Here is a 20,354-nt window from a genome sequence, read left to right as displayed (position 1 = left end):
AAAAAAAAAAAAAGCCCACATTCCTGCATTTAATTTTCTTAAGTCAGTTTTGAGTGAAAAGTGTCTGACCTGATGAAAATTTCTACTATTGTGCCATTATTGTAGATATTTTTGGTTATAACATACATTTTTTTTTAAAAGAAGAAAAAAAACATTTTATTTTTGAAGTGAAATAAAATATATTTTTACACAGATGGATTAAATTAGCCTGAACTGTGTGATCAGTCTGTGACTACAGTGAACATTAAAGAACGTTCCCAATTCCAAGCATATTTTTAATGCAAAATTATTAATACAAAACATTTCCAGCTTAACACAAACTAAATTCATAATCTGTTGGGCTTTTACCTGTACAGAGAAGAGGTTTTTATGCTGCTGTACAATGCTCTATGCCCTGCTCTTAGCAGAGGCATGTAATTATGTGTATAATGGTACGTGATAATACTCATCACATCCTTTCCAATCCTCAACTTCCAATCATTTCAATTCCTTATTGTAATATCCACACCCATAAGCAAACAGCTCTCTATAGTTCTCTTCACAGCCCATACACTTTCCACTTCTGACCCATAGTCAGCTTTTTTACCACATCTCTCCTCTACAATCAGACACACAGTTCCACCCATCAGCCATTCCAAACTTCACTCCATCAGCTCTTGCCAATTCTCATTTGATCTCCTATCTGATCTGTTGTTAGTCTAGCCACACGCTGGACACTTGCTATTATAAGAGCACTCCCTAATATAAGACGGACATAAAACTATTATAAAAATATTATATCCAAAGGACACTATTAGCGTGTCCAAAGGAAAACAAGGGCAACAAAGATGGTGAAGGGTCTAGAGGGCAAGATGTATGAGGCGAGGCTGAGGCCCCTTCGTTTGTTCAGCCCAGAGCAGGCTGAGGGGAGGCCTCATGGCAGCCTGCAGCTCCCTCACGAGGGGAGCGGAGGGGCAGGCGCTGAGCTCTGCTCTCTGGGGACAGCGACAGGACCCGAGGGAACAGCATGGAGCTGGGACAGGGGAGGGTCAGGCTGGGGGTTAGGGAAAGGTTCTGCACCCAGAGGGTGGTCGGGCACTGGGACAGGCTCCCCAGGGCAGTGGGCACAGCACTGAGCCTGACAGAGTTCAAGAAGTGTTTGGACAATGCTCTCAGGCACATGGTCTGATTTTTGCTGGTCCTGTGCAGAGCCAGGAGTTTGACTCAATGATCCTTGCGGGTCCCTTCAACTCAGGATATTTTGTGAAAGTTACTGAGTTTCTCTGCCTACCCCTTTACTCGTCCCTTTTTCCTTACACACAACCCTCCCACATCAGCCCTCTGACTCTCACCTCACTTCAGCATCTCAACTAACTTGTGTTTCCATTCTTAAACTAAGAACATTAACAGTATTATAGTTTTCTACTAATCTTGATCTTATTTTATTTAGTTTCATATAACTTTGTTTCAGTTCTAACTTCTAAAGCAGATGATGATGGCCTTTCTGAGGCCAATAATACAAGTTTAAGCACTACTAAGTTTCAAAAATGTACCTGTTTTTCTGCTCACAAAAACGATGACATGGAAAAATAAGAGCTAACATATTCTTACTGGGATATTTCTAATCTGCAAAGTAGATTCAACTTTTTAAATCCATTTTCCTGATATAAAAGAACTACACATAACAACATTTCAGTCAAACACTTATCTATCCATACAGGATCAGCAGGCTTTTGCAAGGATTTCTTAAGTTTCCACTACATTCTACTTCAAGAAGAGTTTTAGAGAGACTGCTATGCAGTCTAACTAGAGCCTCAAAGTAACTGCTTATTCAAGCAAACATTTTCTTTTGTGTGAAAAAATACATTGTTTCCATATAGGAGCAAAAAGAAAAGTGGCAACTATTATGCATGAAGATGCCAAAGGCCAGTATCATGTCAATTGCTAACAAGAAATCATAGTTTGAAAAGGACCTCTGGTGGTCATTTGGTCCAATACCCCTGCTTAAAGTAGGGTAAAACTGTGTCAGGCTCGAAAACCCGTCTAGTGAAGTTTTTAATATCTTCAAAGGCGGGTATTTCACAATCACTCTCAACAATTTGTTTCAACATTTGACCACCATCACACTGAAAAAAAAAAAAAACTAATAATACCTCACAAAAACATCTTGTGTCTCTCATCCAGTCACCACGTATTTCCAAATATAGTTCAGTTGTATCTTCTTTATACAGTCTCCCATTAGGTAGCTGAAGACAGCAAAACTCAGACTTGTCCGAACTGAACACACACAGTTCTCTTAGCCTCATTGGCTCCACCCTGAACATCTTCGGTGGCCCTTTGCTGGACTCATTCCAGCATGTCAATGTCTGCCTAGTACTAAGAAGCTCTGAACTGAAATAGCATAATCAGACAAAAGAACTGTCCTTCCAAATTAAAAACAAGAAATTCATTTCAAATCCAACCTTAATGATTCTATTAAATAAATAAATAATAAAAAACCAGTTCATTTCAAAATAAATACATTTTAAATGATACAAATGCAAAGTTAGATATGCAAGAATAATGCAGGCTACACGTAAAAAAAAATCCAGTGTCCTGAAAAGTAGTAGTTATGATAACTGAAGACATAGTGAGAATTAATTAAATAAAAATTTCCCAGTATAACTCAGCAGAAAGCATAAGAATATTTGTGTATATATATATATACATACACACACAGACACACACACACATATATATATAAAGCAAAATAGGCATAAAGAGGCATCAAGGGAGGAGATAATTTTATCTTTATAGACTTCACAGACTTCCAGAAGTCTGTGAAACAATTACAAGGCCCTGGGTGGATCTCACCCAGCTTCATGGATTTTAAGATGTTCAGTTGGTGTAGTAGGCACTAACCACTTCCCTTTGGATTTTAAGGGCTTCATTCTGCTTCCTGTCTCCATCTTCCAGCTCAGTAGGATGGGTACCCACAGAACAACTGATCTTACTAATAAAGAGTGAGGCAAAGGCAGCATTAAGTACCTCAGACTTTTCCCCATCTCTTGTCACTACTTTTCCCCCCACATCCAATATATGGTGGAGTCCTATATATAACAGTCTCCTTTGTCCTCCTTATTTAAACATTTTTATAGTCTTACACTGTAACAGCCAAGCTATGTCCTAGCTGGGCTTTGGACCTTCCAATTTTTTCACTGCGTAACTTCACAACATCTTTGTAGTCCTCCTCAGTTGTGTGCCCCTTCTTCCACAGATCATATACTCTCCTTTTCCTCCTGAGTTCCAGAGGCTCTCTGTTCAGCCAGGCCAGTCTTCTTCACCACTGGCTTCTCTTTTGGTACATAGGGGCAGCGCTTCCTACTCTCCTACCCCTAGCCCTCCATTACCATTGGAGGACTGAAGTCAAGTGGAATCTCTTCTGAGCATTTCATTTGCATTGTAAAAAAGATTTGGGATAAGGAAGCTGTTAGACATACACCAAGAACATAAAGGCATTAATAACAAACAGCAGGAGTTCGAAGAACAAATAAATGTTCTTCAAAGTAACAAGACCACAGCATACTAAATGTTCCAATGCCCCAAAAAAAGCTGTCTTTTCTTGTATCTAGTATAACTTCTTAATTTCCTCAGCAATAACTCAGACATCAATCTTATTTAAAAAATAAAATAAAATCTCTTGCTACATAAAACCTGCTTCGATTTATTCAGCTGCCAGTTGAGTCACAAATATTACTCAAAACATTTTTTTCATCATGTCCACATAGCTCAAAATGAAAATGGAGAAGCATTCAAATTAATTTTGTTGATTTCATAAGGCTTTGACTAAAAGCCAAAATAGAAAAACAATATTTGAATCCTGACAGGGAAAAAAAAAGATAGAAATCAAATGAAACAACCTGTAGCTCAGTCAGATTAGGCAGTCTAGCATGATTGATTGCTATGCAAAAACGAAGTCTACCTAATGCATTTTTCAATCTGAGTCTCAGGAACAGGATATTTTAAACTAGGTAAACATCAGAAGTTAGATTTCTAATGATAATATTGAAACTTTTGAATACTTATAGTTTTAATATACACAAGATACAGTCAGGCTGCAGATCCTCTTTAATGGCACCCAAAAATCTATCTGCTTCAAGAGCTTTAACTACATATGCATTTATAATTGTTTTGCTCTCAACATACCGTATGCATCTTATTTTATACTGTATGTAATCAAAACAATCTGTACTTTGAAGAAAGCCACCTACATCAATCTCCAGAACAGTATTTCCTTGAATTCCTTCAACAACGGTAACAATATTGTATAACTGAGTGAAAGACTTTAGTCAACTTAATGCCTGTCGCGTATTACTGCGGCAGCTCTTCTAGAAAACAAACAAACAAACAGATGAAGACAAAACTTCTAGCCCCTTCTGCCTATGCTACCCACCCCCCATTAATTCCACTGGTCCATTGACTCAATCAGCAGAAGATCTTTGCTGCACTGAAAACTTTATCTTGTGGAGCCCTTCAGGAACAGCTGCAGTAGCATGGCCTTATGTGTTTGCCAAGCCCCTTACAGCACAGAAAGCACAAGTACTCAAAACTTTTAACTATTTATAACTCCCTTTCTCTACTCAGTGACTTCTGCTTCAGAATCACATTCCTCCTGTTTTATCAGGTTTGTCTGTAGGAAGCATTGGTAACAGTGACACTACATTTCCACATGCCTTTACATCCCAGCCTTGCCAAAGCTCTTCCCCCTTACTCTACTGCCTCTACCACCTTATTAGCAATTCTACTCCATAAGCAAACAAAACCAATAAACACATGTGCTGTTTTTCTCCTTTATACTCTGCTTTTGTGTGTTTTGCATAACTGACATTTTTCATAGGACACTTTAATCACATCATTAATATGAGAGTTAGAGCTAGACACTCAAAGGCTTCAGGTGTCAGTGCCCTGATCCAGGTGAACAGACAACAGGCTTAATGAAATAAGTATATTTTCATCTATGGCCAAAACAGTTTAAGTACCATCACATCTTTTTCCTTTCACAAATTCAAAGTTGTCCCACACAAAGTCCAACCATCCTCCTGGGGCTGCAGTTGCTTTCGTATCAGTCCTTTCCATACTCAACAGCTGAGGAACCCCTTTACATGCAAGTAATTAATTTTGAGTTTTCCAATTCAGAAGCATCAATTTGACACGAATCACAGAATTGTTGAGGTTACAAGGGACCTCTGGAGATCATCTGGTCCAACCTCACTGCCAAGCAGGGTCACCTGCATCCACATTGCACAGGATGGCATCCAGGCAGGTTTCAAATATCTCCAGAGAAGGAGACTTCCGAACCTCCTTGGCAACCTGTTCCTGTGCTCAGTCACCCTCACAGTAAAGATTTTTTTTCCTCACGTTCAGACAGAGCATTCTGTGTTTCATTTTGTTCCCACTGCCTCTTGTCCTATCACAGGGAACCACTAAGAAGTATCTGACCCCATCCTCTTGACATCGTCCCTTCAGACATTTATACACATTGACAAGATTTCCCCGAGTGTTCTCTTCTCTAGGCTAAACAGGCCCAGCTCTCTCAGCCTTTCCTTGTACAAGAGATGCTCCAGTCCCCTGGTCACCTTTGTAGCCTTCTGTAGGGACTCCCTCCAGTAGCTCCAAGTCTCTCATGTACTGGGGAGCCCAAATCTGGGCACAGCACTCCAGGTGAGGCCTCACCAGGGCAGAGTAGAGGGGAAGGATCACCTCCCTTGACCTGCTGGCAACACTATTCCGAATGCACCCCAAGATCCCATTGGCCTTCTTGGCCACAAGGGCACACCGCTGGCTCACGGTCAGCCTGTTGCCTACCAGGACTCCCAGGTCCCTCTCCGCAGAGCTGCTCCCCAGCAGGTCAGCCCCAGCCTGTACTGGTGATTGGGGTTATTCCTCCCCAGATGCAGGACCCTGCACTTGCCCTTGTTGAACTTCATGAGGTTCCTCTCCCCCCAGCCCTCTAGCCTGTCCAGGTCCTTCTGGTATATCAGCCACCCCTCCCAGTTTTGTGTTCTCCCTTTATCACCAAGCAAATACATTGCCTGCAGATACATTGCCTATACCGGGTTTGCAAAGCCTCACAATACTTCTCAAGCTGAGACTCCAGTCCAGCAGTATTATAATTATACTGGCAGCTAGATCCCTTTCAATCTTTTCCTCTGGTTTTATATTCTTCCTTCTCTTCTGTACAACATAATGCACTTCCCACCCCAAAAAGCAGAATGCAAAGAGAGCAGACAGAAAAAGAAAATAACATACACCCCCCTCTTCTGTCCTTTCCCCTTTCACCTGTCCCTGCTCTATTCTGTAATGATCTCCACTTCAAATGTCCCTTCTGTTGTTTATTTTGGGTAGTCTCCATTTCCCCTCTCCTTTCCACTCCCCTTTTAACATCATGATTCCTCAGAGGAATCCATTCTCATCTTTCAAAGTTTGGAAAGTTGTTTTTTTGTGTGTGTGTGTGTGTTTTTTTTTTTCCTTTTGTAGAAGACAAAAAAAAAGCAGTTTTGTTTAGTATTTCATTTTGTTATCACTCAAGAACAATAAGGTGCTTTTGGAGTTGATAATCTACAATATCTTCTTGTGTAACAGTTGTCAAGTCAGTAATTAGAAAAAATACATTAGAAGCATAAATTATTGATCACACTACTTATGTGTGACCACAGAACTTCACAAGATTATCTGCAGACAGTATCCAGTCAGACTGACTTCTACATAAATTTCTATGCTGCTTCCCCACAAAACCCTAGAAATATTATGAAAGGGTTCTGTTAAATTGATGTTACGTTACCATTAAAGATAGTGTTGCCAGATTTTTCTTGCTGCTGTACTGCAAATCATTTCAAATCAAACCATGATCTAGTTTAGATTAGCGTTACTTTTATTCATTACACTTATATTAGTGAGTTATGGAAACACAAAAAAGTCATTTTTTTTTTTGCAATCTGCTACTTTCCATGTGAAAAGAACAGATTGCAGATCTCAAACGATGAGTTGCTGTTATTTAATCTAGATATCATGCATTTGTTCCAAAGAAACAGGCTAATTATTGTAGTAATCTTGACAGTAAACAAGATGACTGGAGTTCTTTACTCAGCCACGATTTCCACATTACAAAGGCAAAAATGAAAAGATAGACAAATGAACAAACTGACACTCCCACACAGACTGTGTAATCCACAGTTGACCTGCCATTTCTTTCACTGCCTGTAGACACCATTTAACATTTTAAATATGGCTGTAATCATATAATGAGATTTGCTAAAGCCAGGCTTTGTGTGAACCAAACCAACTAGTATCTTAATGATCTACTTGCTAAACACCAAGGAATACTTTTCAGATATTTTGAAACTAGCAGAAACAGTAAGATTAGTAATAACATTTTCAATGCTTTGTTCAGATTTTGAAAGCATGTCAAACTTTCTAAAATCTAATCTGATGCAGATTACACCCATGTTCCAAAAACCAGAGATATGTTATAGTTTTAAATATAAAGTAAAAATATTTATATTAATGCAAGCAATGGCACTACACTAGAGATTCCCTCTCATAAATTCCAAAGTACATAGTATTTTGCTGTAAACATTGCATGTGTAATTATGTATTTCTGAGTATAGGATTGCTTAAGTAACTTTAAAAGTTTTACTGTTCTGTAGCAATTCATAACCCACCATTCATGCTGCAATGCAATATTTATGCCTCCAAAAGGACCTCACCCATTACAAAGATAAAAGCAAAGGAAATATAAGTATGTAGGAACAAACATGAAAGGAGAGATCACAACGATTGCAAAACTTAAACCTGTACAAAATCTGTGACAGTAAAACAGAGATATGAGAAAACAAAAAGGTCTGTTAAACTACTACTTTATTCCATTCCATGGTCTAAATAACGAAAGAACTGTAATCTGAAATGTTTCTGCTCATTTCATAGTTAAGAAAACAAAAAGCTACTGGTGGAAAATAAGCAAGGGATGCATGCATGCATGTTAGAAACTGCATTTGCTGAAAGACTTAATTCTAATTCTTTTTAGAGATAATTTTACCTTAAACTATTAATTTTTAATGCTCACAAATGGACAGTGTCTTGCTCTCAACCATCATGAACCAAAAGCACACGTGACACTCATAATGAACAGCAGCCCCCAAAACACTACCAGTATCAATCATTTTCCAGATCAACTGTCTCTACTGAAGTTACAATGAAAATTTCCAAATTCTTATCACAACATAACTCCTATATTCTCCTCTATCAGCCCTGCTGAAATTTGAAAGTACTTTTCCAACAGCTGTAACAACCTCTAGAATAATTAAACTTGTACACAAAAACTTTAGATTAAAAAGACACACACAAAGACTTGCCCTGTCTACAGTTCCAGTACAAAACCACTCATCCACCCACTCTTTCTTGTACCCATTTCTTATGTTTTTCTTATACATAATACATTGACTTTTCCTTCCATCATCCCCTCCATTTCAAACTAAACATACATTCTCTTCCAGTCTACTGCCAAGCCACCTGCCAGTCTTGCTTCCTTCCAGAAAAATATTGATTCTTCTCATCCTCACTTTAAATTCTCATCACAATACCACACCCTTCCCTACTGAGACTAACAGTATCAAGTCTCCTCACAATCTATTTTTCAGTTTTTTTTTTTCTTCTACTAACAAATCAAAGTTAACTCCCTCCAAAACCATCAAGAGTTCTCCTCCAATTGAAAAACAAATTTTCCAACTACCTAGACAGTCTCAATATAGTTATAAGCTGGGCTAAACAGTATCTGACACATAGCTTCTGATCTTAGCATGTCTTTTATGCAACTGTTCTTCTGGGTTATTTTTTTTTTTTTCCTATTTTCCCATTCAAATGCACTCACAATTGACTGGTGAGTTGGACCTGGGAAAAGTACTCCGTCTCAAATGGTAGATGCCAGAAGTCTGAAGATGATGGATCCAAAAGACAAAAGGCTGTATCACCAAGGTAAACTGAAAGTCTAAACACTTGGCCCTGAAGTTTGGTTCCAAGTAGGTCAGACTACTATTGAAATCAGAAAGGTGTCTTAAAAACTACTTGACTCCAGGAACAACTCGGCAGCTAATGGTTCTTTTATTAATGGGAGGAGAAGGAACAAGGACACAACAAAGCAACCCGCAGTATGAAAGAGGACACTGAATACCACAGGGAAAAAAAGTTCTGAAAAAGAAGAGTACAGATGCAGTAAAAAGGCAAAAGGCAGGGAAGCATCTGGAGGGATAAAAGAATGAAGCTTACATACTTGCTCCCTCCTTGCTTTAAACCATTTTGTTTCCAGAATCCTACTGAGTTCCCGCTTCTGCCTGTAAACTCACCTGCTGCTTCAGTACTGCAAGGAAAGACAGCAGCAATATTTTTACTCTTGTGGGGAAGGACAATTCCTTTTTACATAGCACAGGAAATATAGCCACTTAGAATAAGAAAAGAGATATGTCCTTCCCACAGTGTCTTTGACTGAATTTTTTTAATATTTGTCAGTTCAAAATAGTAATTGTGTACAGTGCAATACCATCAGAATGTCTGCCTCTATATTTAAGTGCTTTTTTAAAAAAAACAAATCTGCTATGCAAGCTTACTAAATGAGTTTACAAGTCCACTTAACTCTGTTGCAACATTTTGTTTTTGCCCTGGATTTTATGTTTTCTTGTTCCTTTAGTCTTTCTTTCTTCTCTTTAATGTGTTACCAGGAAGGATGATTTGCTATCTTATACTCCTGAGGAAGATTGTTGTCCATGTTTTGTTTGCCTTGTTTCTTTCTCTAGAGGCTCAATGAGTAACTGGAAATGATGACAGGATGAAAAAGACACTGTACCAAACAACAGGTTTGTTGTTCTAAGTTGTTGTAATGGTTTACAATAAGTTAACAGATTAACTGGAAATAAGCAAAGATGATTTCATCTAATAACACCACAGACGTACTACACGCATGCTTACTGCTTCCAAACGGATTTATCTATCAAATGAAAATATTTTTTAAAAAGTATTTGGCTTAATAATTATATTTGGGATTTCTTACATTGTTTCCTCGTTTTTACTAACAATAAATAGTTAAAAAACAACCTAGTACTTTATCTCATCTTAATTTAACAATAAACTAAGTGCAGCAACATTGTATTTAAAAAGCAATACAAAATAAAAGATATGGAAACAGAAGGCAGGTGTTTCACATACATAACATGCTTTTCAAGTATAACAGTTAAGTCTCTGAGAAATAAAAACTTCAGGAATACATAATATCAATGGTACAATCTCTTATTAAACAAATATAGTTAAGTCAGTAATTGATACATAAAAGGGAATATTGGTTTGTCATCCATTTAGGTTCTTTGAGGGGATAAGGTGACATTCCACAATTAACTCATATCTACCTGACTAGTACAAAATAGGTCACAGAGCTACTGTTAAGAAATACAAATATTAAAACTAACTTGATTTGTGAATTCATAACCAAGAATTCAGAGTGGTAAAAGAACCATCTCCCACTGGAATACCCCTGTAGCTAACTCTAGATAACATCCCAGAAAAGAGAGCGTATTTGTCTAAAGTGGTTGAAGTCTAATGACTTGACAAAACCATAAGATTGTAATACTCCAAAAGTTCCAGTTGGCCTAACAGTCCATGAATCTTAGAGAACCAAAGAGAATTTAAAAAAATAAATAAATCAACTATAAATATACACACAACTGTATAAACTCTGTACAATTAAATATTCAACAGTCTCAGGGCAAGACAGATTGATTTATTCAAATTAATTTAAAATTGCTTAAGTTATGATTAAAATTGGAGGGAACATTTGTTATAAATCAATTTTGGTTTGCATTTGTGATTTTTAAGCTGTTGTTCTGCAGTTAACCACATTTAATCACTGACCCAGTCAAATAATACTTCTTAGCACTAAACTTGATTTATCTTTTTTTAAAAAAATAAAAAATAAAGAAGACATACTGTGTTCCATTGCTTCTTACAGGAAAATGCAATGTACTGTGTTCAATCTAGACGTGGGCTTTTAATTTTATTATGCTCACAAGTATGTTGTCTATGATTTTCAAGACAATGTTTTTAAACATGTCTGGCAAGCTCATTTGGAAAATTGAAATATAACAAAAATACAAAAATCTGAAAAATATTTTTAAGTTGACTTTAAGTACAACACTTCTAAAGAAATGACACAACCAAATACAGTTATCAGAACACATTTTACACTTCAAACTGAGCAGTTCATTACAGAAGGGAAGCACTACACTTACGTGAACTGAACAGATTGTTTCTGATGACGATGTCCTTCTTCAAGGACTTAAAATGAATCCATTTCATCTTATGTTTTGTTGTTGTTGTTGTTTGTTTTTTGTTTGTTTTACACATAAATGGGGAGAGTAAAGTGTTTGTCCTTTGGTTCTTGGAGAGTCCTTGACTTCCCACTGTCCTGGCTTTCTCTAAAATTTGAATAATATTCATATCTTATCTGAATTTAAAACTGCTCTGTCTCAACCCATCTCCCTGGTACAGAAAAAAACACTGAGAAGCTGGATAGAGTAAGTTCACAGCAGGGGCCACTGACATGGTCACATGAGGGCAGACAGACTCGAGGAACTGGGCTTATTCACCCCAGAGAAAAGACAGCTTCAGGCAACCTACCAGCAGCCCCCAGTACCTACAAGGAGGTTAGTGGGAATACAGAGCCTGGCTCTTCACTGGACAAGAGGCAAGAAGCCTAAGTTGAAACACAGGAGATTCAGACAGGACATAAGGAGAAGGTGTGTCATCCTGTGGACAGCCCACCAGTGTAACTGGGACGCAGAGAGGACATGCTGTCCCTGGCCTTGGGGTTTTCACAACCTGACTGGATACAGCTCCCCATTACCGAGGCTGCTCTAGATGGGAGCTTGGAGCAGAAATCTACTGAGGTCTACTCCACAGTCCATTATTCCATGATTCTATGAATACAGAATCTTTATTTAACCAAAAGTTACATTATTTGATTAAAGTTAGGTGTTAGCAGAACCGTTTTAAGGAAAGCCATTCAGAGGTGGTTATTACAAACAGTAATTTAAGGAAATCCTGTTCATCCATATTAACTGTTTGTCCACCCAACATCAGGAACAACACGTTCTTGTTTTCCTTCTGTTTGTCTACTTAAGGTGAAATAAGACTGCCACTTTTCCTGGCTCTGCACGTATTTAATCTACTGTTAAATAGATTAAATTTGTTTGTATGACAAAGGGCACTGAAGGTCCCTTCCCCTTAGGCATTCTCAGTCTGAAACACTTCATCTGCATTGTGGCACATCAAAACAATACTGGGTTTCCTAGCCAAGACAGATTTAATACAGGGAGGAAGGAGAAAAGTAATTTGACATATTAACACAAAGGACCAATTTAAAAGTAAAGCTTTTCCATATTTCCTGAAAGAGTTTCAAGTAATCTAAATATAGAGCTGCTCAAAGACACTTCACAGGAGTCACACAGAGCAGCCCGCACGGCTGCTTTCCAATAAGAAATTAGACAGACAACACTGAAATGTGGCTATTTGGAGATATCCTTTCAAACAACGTATAATAAATATTTGAAAACAAGTAGCTCATAACACTTCTGCAGCTGTCACATCCTAGCATATCATGACATGTCACTAACTTGCTGTAACATCAGGTAATGACCAAAAAAAATCGAAAAAAAAACTGACAATAAGAAATGCCATTTCACCACCAGGCTCAGTCTTCGAATCACAACGTAGTATCTTAAGACAAAGCATTCTGTATTAACAACTTATCAAAAAAAAAACAAACAGAACTCACAAGGTCAAGAGCTCCAAAAAAGTGTCAAAACTCACAGAACCATTATAAAATTGACGTATAGAACAACTGAGTTTTTACAAAATAAGTAAAAAAATAAAATCCCTTATGTTTTAATGTTAGCTTAGAACTCGGTCTTATGAGTCCACAGACAAAAATATTGATAAGCTATCAGTCTAAGGAAATGGCTGAGCTCTAGGAGACAGACCTGGAAAAATACCAAAACCCAAGAAAACTATGGTACAGTTTAAGTGTGCTACAGCCTACAGATCACAGAATCACAGAATTTTCTAGGTTGGAAGAGACCTCAAGATCATCAAGTCCAACCTCTGACCTAACACTAACAGTCCCCACTAAACCATATCCCTAAGCTCTACATCTAAACATCTTTTAAAGACCTCCAGGGATGGTGACTCCACCACTTCCCTGGGCAGCCCGTTCCAGTGTCTAACAACCCTTTCGGTAAAGAAGTTCTTCCTAACATCCAACCTAAAACTCCCCTGGTGCAAGGGGATACCCTTGTAAACACCATTAATGTGCCAGAACCAGCTTGGGTAGCAAAAACAACATGAAATCGGCAGCGTCCTGCACAATCCCTCCAGCTTCCAGCTGCTGAAATATGAGCTTGTTCTATCTTAATCCACATGTGTTACAATCACACATGCAACTACATTGCAGAAATAGTTTCTAATTGATATGACCCTCACTTATACCGATATAATCTCATCAAACTCAGCCAAACAATCCTCCTGGTATATTTGTTCTCTACTGTGGTCTGAGTCTACTTCATCACACTGCTTTTAGATCTGCAAATGTCTAACAATGAAAAGTGAATATTCTACCTCATTTTTTACACCCACCTTGCACAGGCCCATAAGTTCTACAAACAGTTTCACCTTCTCATCATCACAAACTTAAGTAAAACACAGTTCTACTCAATTTTTGCAAGCATGCTCTCAAAATGTTCATCAGAATTCAGTGCAACTTCACTATTCTTTCAACATCCGAAACAATTTTAGTGTGCCAGTCTCCAGTTTTAGGGATCAAAAGACTTTCCAAAGAGAACATCCTAATTGTAGCTAGTTACCTTGAAATCACCTTTAATTGAAGCCAAGTTAAGATAAAAACAAACAGAAGTATTTAATCATAAAATCCCTGATAGACAGCATAGTTGCCAAGGTTTATGAAGCCACAGCTGTAGAGCAATTAAAAGATAACTATGCACCTATTTACACAGTTGTTAGAATAGTTCCAAAGTCTCAACCTTTTGGAAGCCAGCTGTTGGACTGATACATGCTTTATTGCCCACAGCTGAGCATCTGTGTCTTGTGCAATCCCATGTCCTCAGATTCTACTGGGAACCCAAACTTTCTTTTGTAGCTCAGTTCATCTTTGGGGTTATCCAGGATGTGGTTGCACAACGTTTTCTCTGGCACTGTAAACCAGCTTAAGAAGTTACCCTGTCCATTCCCCTTCCCTCTTGCCACTTGTTTCAAAGAGGTAAAAAAAGTTTTAAACTTAGGTCACACTTGTGATACAGTTTACAGCACAGCCCTACAAAGAGCTGTTGTGTTTACAAAGCTGATGGAGCAGCAAATTCCAGAGTTTATGAGAGGCTGAGGAAAGAAACGTCTTGTGTGGCATACACTTAAAACATCAAGAAACTCCAACCCCTAGCTTTCTGTTAGATCTCTGGGATTTCTTGGTGTATAATTTCTGACAGAAAGGCCAAAATTCACTTTGTCTGCTCAGATTCCCATCCATTTTTCTCAGGATTAAAAACTCTCCCATCCCTTGGGTAAGCAGCTAGTCTGCTTTTGCTCGAGGGCAAAACCTCAAGGTATCAGAATACATATTAGGGGAAAAAAAAAAAAAAAAAAAGTGTCACTGTTTACTTAGTGCAGAAATCTGACAAATCTTCTGCTATGCAAGTTTTTCTATCTAATAAAACAGTTACTTAAAAGCTGCATAATTAACACTGACCTCGACTCACAAGAGTACGTATCCAAATTGCACACAAGCCATCCTAGACTCTGAAGAGTACAGTCTTGTAAAACTGGATTAAATCTGATTGTACATGACAACAAAAGCTGCACACATTTCTGTGACTATATTACAATGACTGTAATATATTCTGTAGTAGAATTTCTAATGGTTCAGAAATAATCCAAAGAGAGAAGCTGTACCAACAGTACTACAAAGTATGTCAAAATAGTGTCAGAAATAAGACCAGAGATGCCAGTTATAATTTCCAAAGTCAGTCTGTACAAGAAGTACTTCTCTCCATGTGAGGTGCATTTCATTGTGAGAGAAAGTATCTTTCTTTAGTAGTTTGATGACAATGTTGAAAAACAGTCAAGCTTTCAAGTGCATGTATCTTCTTGGCAGCCTTCACACAACAGCCAATAAAATGGAAGTAGTTTGGCTTTGTTTCCAATTTTGATTGTTTCAGCTACAAGGAGAGGGTTTTTAAAAGCTTTTATTTCATTCAACTCCTTTTACTACCCCCATTTAAAGAGGGGAGCAATGTTTTGCCTTTACCTTTGTATTCTGTAGGATCGGAATAAGACTGTTTTTGATTCTGCTTGTCCCTGCGGGGATGCCAGCTCATAGAGACCAGTTGCTATTTGGCTTCAGCTCCAGGTTTCCCAGCACACAGGAGTACTCCTTTGTACAGATGGGATACAACAAACATGTAAGTGGCTTTATTTCCCCTCCACATTTCAGCAAGCATTTGTTATGTTGCTTCACAGAGAACCATGCAGAGAGCTGGGTATTACTGTCCTTTGCAACTATACTCTATTTAGTTTATGAACAAACAGAACATAAATTAAGAAGCAAACAGCATTGCTACATTTTGTAGAACCAGAACTAAACATCACAGCGCGTCTGAATTCTTCACAACTGAGAAATGCTGCAAAAGAAAGGATCTTCACTGGCTTATACTCTCTAATGTCATAAACAGTACACCAATTATACCACACATAGGAGACTTAATTTTATGTTATTTTTCTGAACATCATTCTCCAACATGAGCCCTCACTTGAAGGTTGTATTGTTAAGAGCCTTTTGTCTTTATAACCTCAACAAAGCTTCCTATGTTATTTGACTATCATTAGAGCTTTCCAAAGCATCTTTAAAAAAAATAAAATAAAATAAACTCTTTCATCAGGAATTAATAGTTTTTTCCAATAGCCTTAGTCTTCAAATGTTCTTGCGTTAGGCTTGTAGTCAAGTTTTACTGATATACTCAGAGAAACTCAGACACCACCTGCGACCCTGTTTCTATAACTGAGTCCATGAAAGCAATCCCATAATTTCATATTGAAGTCAACAGGGCTCCCAATCTAAATGCACTTGAACAACTGAGGCCTCTAGGGACTGCTTGAGAAATAAAGGTAGAAAATTTATTGTATGTTTTTATGTAGCAACATTCGATATTTAAAAGTAAAATGATTTTTTTTCTTATTTTAAAAATACCTTACAGCTCTGGAAACACAGGGAGCAGCACAACACGCTAAAGAATTACAAACATTTTGCTCGTAACTAAGAAGTCCTTAGCTGTTGACGAAGATTAATGGAGAACAAAGACTGAAAATATTCATTTACACCATATTAGGTTTCATTAAAGATCAATTTATTTCATACATGCAGAATGTCAAGGTTAGGACTAAGAAATGTTAACATCATTCTTATAAAATATTAAAGAACAATAAATTTCTTTTTTTCACACTGTTTTTTGAAGATGGGCTGACTGCAGAAATAAAAAAAGTCTCACTAATTGATTTCTTAATTATTCTTACTAAATACAATAAAAACAAATTTTTAGGACCAATAAAGTCAAAGAACCATTTTCTGATTTGTAGTTTATATATGCAAATAACTTTAATCACATCACTTTGAACATATATAATCTTTAAGACACTTGTAAAATACATTCTTAAACCCTGAAATCTATTGCAACCCTGTGAGCACATAAGCAAACTGATAAAGATTCAGCTAAGCTAGCTTGACTAGACTGTCAATACAAATTTCACATCAAGAAGAACACATAGCTCAGGAACCACAATAAATTCCAGAACAAGGTCTACACAAGTATGCACACAAAGCAAGAAGCGCCATCCTATAGCCACGTACGCAAGCATATAAACACTTTCAGAGTTCCAGCCTAAGTAATCAACATTTAGTTTCTTAAGGCTGTAAAAAGCTCCGGTTCTATTTCCCAAGCCTAGTACTGAATATACTTTTCAACTTTCACATAAGCACTGAACAGCAGCTTCAGAACATCAGTGGTAATAACTGGTCAACTTAGAATATCATGATTCTGATTTAGTCTTAATAAAATTGAGAGCTAGCCAAATGAAGAACAGAAGACAGATAACATTTTAAGTAAACAAATACAAACTATTAAACTCCTAAAAGAATAATGTGCAGTTATTCCCACATGGCACTGAATTTTAAGTAAACAGTTAAAATAACCATGCAGAAGATGTGCGGTTCAACACTCTGCTAAATACAGGCACATGGAAGGCAAGAAACAAAGTGTTCCAATGAATGAAGAATGGGATCAAAAACATTCTAGTTTCATCTGGCATCTTGTCTTTTGTGACATTACAGGAAACAGAAAAACAGACTCAATTCATAGAAAAGCAACACAGATTTATTTGATCTATGGAAAAATACTAATGATTCTAGGAAAAATACAGAAGGAAGTGCAGAAGAAGGGACAGAGGTATGGAAAAAAATCAAAATGCTGAATACTAATGCCTCTCTTCCTAACACGAGCATGTTCAACTGTGATTAAAAAGTGATCTATTAAGAACAAAAGGAACTGTAATAGTACTGTGGAAATCACTGTCATAAAGACAAAGATGCAGGGACAGTTCACATCATAAAAGGACAACATCTTTACTGGTTTAAAAGAAAATACCTATAGTTAGGCTGCACCCTTCAGGATTTTTTTTTCCCCTACAAGTCCAATTTAGTTATGTTTGAATGTTTAATACAATGAATGCATAACCAAAATTACAGAGACAAATACCTTCCAGGCAGGTCATTCTACTTGTCGACTCAAGAACTACCTACACTTTCCACCAAAGAAAGAAAATTGCTTTCCAGTACAGGTCAACAAGACAGAAGTTATAAATTACTTTTAAAGATCAAATCCGCTGTACTCAATACCCATGATAACACAAGGGGATTCCATTTTTTTCCATTTGAACCAGTTTTCTCTGTGTTCAGTGCTGTATAACAAGAGAGTTGGTTATGGAGTGAGGAATCAGCTTTTTTCTTCCAGCATCAGACAAGTTACAAATGACAGAACCAAGACACCTTACATTTGAGTCCTGTAGCTCTCACTGTATTCCGATGGTGACCCAAATGACAGATATCATGAACTCTGTAGATCAACGGAGCAATACAGCCAAAAAGCACGTCTGTGCATGTACCAAATAACCAACTACAGCCCTTCCAGCAGAACTACTAGAAGGAAACTTTGTAGCATACATATGTTTTCGCTTTGCTTTTCAAGTCTCCAAAAAGATCTACCACATGGAATAGTTTGCAAAATCTCATATCCAGAAATTCAAGAAAGCTGATTATTTATCTTCTGATATAGAAGTCACATCTGAAACAAGTTAGAGAAATACAAATACAAGCCTGAGCTCAAATGTTGACTCAGATCTTGCTAGTCTTACTCATATTAGTCATCTTACCGGGCTCATGCTGAGAACCCTGTGGGTGGACACATGAATTCATACAGAACCCACTGAAATCAGTGCACAGCCAGGGTCAGATGCTTTGAAATAGCAGCTCCATTAAGTTAAATGGAAAAAGTATAACTGTGTATTGCCTAATAACAGTGTCAATGTTTGCATGCAAGCCCTGGTGAAAAGTATGGGGAGACAGAAGGATGTTTATAATAGACATGCTAACTTGTAATAGCACAGTACCACTAGCATAGGATAACTCAAGTTGAAAGGTGCCTCACGATGTCTCATCTAGTTCAGCCTCTTACTCAAAGCTGCAGTTATTTTTATTTTAAAAAGCCATAAGGTTTTGATTACCTTATTCAGTATCAGTTGTTCTTTTTTCAAAATCTTATTGCTACAGATATATTTTAGTTGATGCATGAGTAATTATTTTACCCTGCTTTTCAATGTAAGTTTCGTAACTTCTGGCAGTCATTCCCTTTTAGGTACAAGTTACGCGATTTAACTCATGCATTTGTTTAATTTGTGTTATAGCATACATGTGAATCTTGTTTATTTCCCCTCTTGAGGTTCTTTCAGCCAAGATACTCGAACATTTCCTGTTACTGCAAACATTTTCTCCAAGCTTTTTGTTTACTTTAAGTCATACAGGAAAAATGCCCCAGAACTGAGATAAAGAGACCAATGTCAAAAGTTACAGCCCTGTTCAGTAACTGGTGCTCCTACAATTTCAGCAAGAGGATGCCACTGCTAGTACAAGATGGCAGTGAAATTCACTTTTAGTCATTCTCCTGGTCATGCACAACACCAGCTCCACAGTTTGGAAATGGTTATTCTATTAGCCCAGTCGCCACTCCTAACACTTACACGTGAGAAGCAGCAGTCTCCTTTCATTTTCCATTCTGCAGTTCTAGTCAAGCTGATTCCAGTCAACAAGGATGTTGAGCCATTTTTCACCTTCTGTAAACGTCTTGCTCATTAAAATTTCCCCTCCAGAAGCAAACACTACTTCCCTGTGTTGTTGTCATCGACATTTATGAAAACGAAAGAGCTCTTGTAAATGGTTCAGATTTCAGGCTTCTCTGGAAAGCACGCTTACAGCCACTACCACTTCATGCTGTAATACTACAGTTACTGAATACAAAATTATTTATTTACACCTCTGAAGTCACTGGGGACTTACTGTCTTCAAAGCAGAAGACAGTAGGAAGAAGGCAGCCATCACTGAGTCTTCTAACTACCATGTCACCGACTCTTGTCAGGGAACAAAACCAGGCACCGCTGAAGAACATCACTACCATGTTACCCCCATATTAATTACAGGAAAGAGCGAGCAGGGCAAAGAAAAAAGAACTAATCCACATAATCAGACCGAGCTACCATCCCACACAGTGAACATAACCTCTCTACAATCTCCTGTCAGTATTGATTTTCTATAAAACACACAATTCAGAAATACTTCTCTCACCTGAACTGCAGATGTATTAATGTTGGCTAACATCACAAACAACAGAGAGCTAGACGTTAACTGGGAAGCTGTACAGGGCTAAGATGTCAGAAACACTGGCTATTAACCAGCAAAATCGCATCTGAGACTTTAAGTGGCCTTCCCAGTTATGTTTTCCTGTGGCTAACAACCGGAAAGAATAGCCTGTGTCCATCTGAACACAAGGATTTTATGGGAAACCAAAGCAAGGTGTTATTTTCTCCCCTGACATAGGAGAGGTGGGAAAGGGAATTTGAAGCAGAGCCTATTAGGTTGACGTTAGACACACACACACACACAAAAAAAAAAAAAAAAAAAAAAAAAAAAA

General features: G+C 37.7%; 1 protein-coding gene and 1 long non-coding RNA gene across 2 annotated transcripts in view; one reads left to right on the top strand and one right to left on the bottom strand.

Annotated features, from left to right (window-relative positions):
* Positions 1-20,266, bottom strand: part of JAK2 (Janus kinase 2) — an 85,567-nt gene extending 65,301 nt beyond the window's left edge. Inside the window, exon 1 of the mRNA XM_035309569.1 lies at positions 20,116-20,266. The gene's annotated coding sequence lies outside the window, so the exon portion shown is untranslated. The remainder of the gene's footprint in view (positions 1-20,115) is intronic.
* LOC118155911 overlaps positions 2,626-20,354 on the top strand; it is a 27,752-nt gene continuing 10,023 nt past the window's right edge. The window contains exons 1-2 of the long non-coding RNA XR_004746062.1: positions 2,626-2,637; positions 10,572-10,578. This is a non-coding gene — a long non-coding RNA (uncharacterized LOC118155911). The remainder of the gene's footprint in view (positions 2,638-10,571; positions 10,579-20,354) is intronic.

This window comes from Oxyura jamaicensis, chromosome Z (genome assembly GCF_011077185.1).
Source record: "Oxyura jamaicensis isolate SHBP4307 breed ruddy duck chromosome Z, BPBGC_Ojam_1.0, whole genome shotgun sequence".
Taxonomy (NCBI): Eukaryota; Metazoa; Chordata; class Aves; order Anseriformes; family Anatidae; genus Oxyura; species Oxyura jamaicensis.
The sequence above is the reverse complement of the archived record's forward strand: the minus strand, read 5'-3'. Positions and strand labels throughout refer to the sequence as shown.